The sequence below is a fragment of the Mandrillus leucophaeus genome, unplaced genomic scaffold (assembly GCF_000951045.1).
Source record: "Mandrillus leucophaeus isolate KB7577 unplaced genomic scaffold, Mleu.le_1.0 Scaffold313, whole genome shotgun sequence".
Taxonomy (NCBI): Eukaryota; Metazoa; Chordata; class Mammalia; order Primates; family Cercopithecidae; genus Mandrillus; species Mandrillus leucophaeus.
Window position 1 is genome coordinate 901,256 of NW_012103288.1, and position 3,275 is coordinate 904,530.

The following is a 3,275-nucleotide window of genomic DNA, read 5'->3' on the forward strand; positions in this document are numbered from 1 at the left end:
ACAGGTTAGAAGTACCCAAGGTAATGAGAAGTGATACATCTTTTTTTTTTTTTTCTTTGAGATTTTGAGATGGAGTTTTGCTCTTGTTGCCCAGGCTGGAATGGAATGGCGCGATCTCGGCTCACTGCAACCTCTGCCTCCCAGATTCAAGCGATTCTCCTGCCTCAGCCTCCCAAGTAGCTGGGATTACAGGCATGCACCACCACACCCAGCTAATTTTGTATTTTTAGTAGACACAGAGTTTCACCATGTTGGCCAGGCTGATCCTGAGCTCCTGACCTCAGGTGATCCACTCGCCTCAGCCTCCCAAAGTACTGGGATTACAGGTGTGAGCCACCTCGCTCGGCCGAGAAGTGATATATCTTGAAGATGGAGCTAATAGGATTTGCTATTAGATAGAAGAGAAAGAAGTCAAGGATAACTCCCAGTGTTTGTCCTGACCAACGGGAAGGTTGGGGTTGTCATATACTGAGGTAGAGATGACTACTAGAGTAGCGGGAGGTTGGCTTTAACATTAAATTTGAAATGCCAATTAGACATCCAAGTGGAGATGCCTACTGGACAGATGACTAGAGAGTCAAGTTCAAAGGAGGGGTCCAGGCTGGATATACACATTTCGGAGATATCAGCTTATGAATGGGATGACACAGAGTGAGATAAGTAAAGGAGTAGTAGTAGAAAATAGAAATGTTCAGTGTTTAGAACTGGGGAAAAGAGAGAAACAAGAGACAGAGAGTGGGTGACTATGATGTAGATGGGAAACTAGGAAGAGTATGGAGATCTAGAAAGAGTATGGAGTTCTAAGGAGGAGTGGCCAAGTGTGTTAAATATTGCAAAGTGGTCTAATAAGATGAGGCCTGAAAACTTCATTAGAATTAGCAAGGAGAAGGTCTTTGATAACTTTTTTTTTTTGGGACAGTCTTGCTCTCTCACCTAGACTGGAGTGCAGTGGCACGATCTTGGCTCACTGCACCCTCTGCCTCCTGGGTTCAAGCGATTCTCCTGCTCAGCCTCCCAAGTAGCTGGGATTAAGGCACGTGCCACCACACCTGGCTAGTTTTTGCACTTTTAGCAGAGATGGGGTTTCACCATGTTGGCCAGGCTGGTCTTGAACTCCTGGCCTCAGGTGATCCACCCGCCTCGGACTCTCAAAGTGCTGTGATTATAGGCGTGAGCCACCGTGCCCAGCCGCTTTCATCTTTTTTTTTTTTTTTTTTCCTCACTTTTCTCTAGGATAGCCCCCCAAACTCATTTCCTAATCCCTATTTATAAATAGCTTCTGGTCTACTTTCACCTCTTCAATAGCTACAAAGTGTTCGGTGAATTAAAAATAACCATCTACCTCCAGCCTGGGCCACAGAGGAGACTCCATCTCAAAAAGAAGAAGAAAAAGAGCCATCTACTTGTTAAACAGAACAAAGAATTTGCTGACATCTTGAGCTTTTAATATCTGCTCCCTCCTTTCACTTAGAAGTGGTTCTAGGCCAGGCGTGGTGGCTCACGCCTGTAATCCCAGCACTTTGGGAGCCCGAGGTGGGCAGATCACGAGGTCAGGAGTTCGAGACCAGCCTGGCCAATATGGTGAAACCCCGTCTCCACTAAAAATATAAAAAAATTAGCCGAGCGCAGTGGCGCACACATGTTGTCCCAGTTACTCGGGGGAGGCTGAGGAAGAAGAATCACTTGAACCCGGGAGGCGGAGGTTGCAGTGAGCAGAGATTATGCCACTGCACCCCAGCCTGGGCGACAGAGCAAGACTCGGTCACAAGAAAAAAAGAAAAGAAAAGAAAAAAAAAGGAAGTGGTTCTAAATAGTAATATTTTGTCTGTCTTGGACTTACAAGAAGGATTCCTTTTTCAACTAAGACCTTCAGTAAATTCATTAAAAGAAAGTCTTTGTTTCTTCCCCATCTATTCCTGTGTCTCTTCATATTGTTCACTACGGTAGTTTTAATGTTGCTTTTTGATATTACTACATTTGGTTGCAGATTCGGATTCCCAAGTTTTCTGTGACGTGACTGCCTCTGGCTATTTTTTAATTATAGGGTGTTTGTAACAAAACATCTTTTTTTGTACTCCTGAGGGTTGGTCTGTTTGCTTATGTATATAAATCATTGTTGTTAATATTATGTTTGTATTGCATCCATAATCCCAAACTATCCTAGAATGTTCACTCCAAGAGAGCAGGGTTATCTTCCTTGTTCTCTCCTGGCACTTAGGTGCTCAATAAATATTTATTGAATGAATGAATTTCAGGCCTTCTTCTAGGGCTGCTCTGATCTCTGGAAACAGCACAACTCCCAAGCCTTTTTTTTTTTTTTAAGATCCTCCCTCCCTCCCTTCCTCCCTTCCTCCCTTCCTTCCTTCCTTCCCCATATTGCCCAGGCTGAGATCGAACTCCTGAGCTCAGGCGATCTTCCCACCTCAGCTTCTCGAAGTGCTGGGATTACAGGGGTGAACCACGACGCTCAGCCTGAGTGTTTTTCTTGAGGGCTGTAGAATCTTTATGCTCACTTCCACTGTGACTTATGCTCACTTGCTTATTAGGCATGGATAAAACATCTTTCTTAAACTGACAGCAGATAAGGGATGCTGGAAGGCAAAAAATGTCTAGAAGGGTTATGGGAAGAAAGCGAGGAATCATTTCTACAAGTGGCAGAGATGACAGAAAGATGCTTTGAAACTAAAAATCCTTAAAGGATGGTATGATTGGTATTGTGTCTGTCGTTATGATACCTGCATTATTTAGCATGGAATTTTAAAGACAGGGTACACAGTTATGAGAAGCAGCCCTAAACTAGAACAAATATTTCCTTATTCTCAGTCCAATGCTCTTTACTATATAAGCGGCAATAAGGGATGAAGGATGTTGAGTTCAAATTCGTCTTCTTTTCCCATTTACTAGCTATGTCCCATTCTGTTCCTCAGTCCTCTTATCTGTAAAATTGACATAATACTAACCTCTACCTCTTAGGGTTGCTTTGAAAAATTCAATGAATTTATATATGTAATTCCCAGAATCAGTAAACACCCAAAAAATGTTTCTCAGGGTTCTCGACACCAAATGTTCAGTACATGTATTGAACTGTTCACAAAAGAAAACTAAAGACGTTTTATGTGCAAACAGTGATCCTGGCCAGGCGCGGTGGCTCACGCCTGTAATTCCAGCACTTTGGGAGGCCGAGGCGGGCGGATCACCTGAGGTCGGGAGTTCGAGACCAGCCTGACCAACATGGAGAAACCCCGTCTCTACTAAAAAATACAAAATTAGCCGGA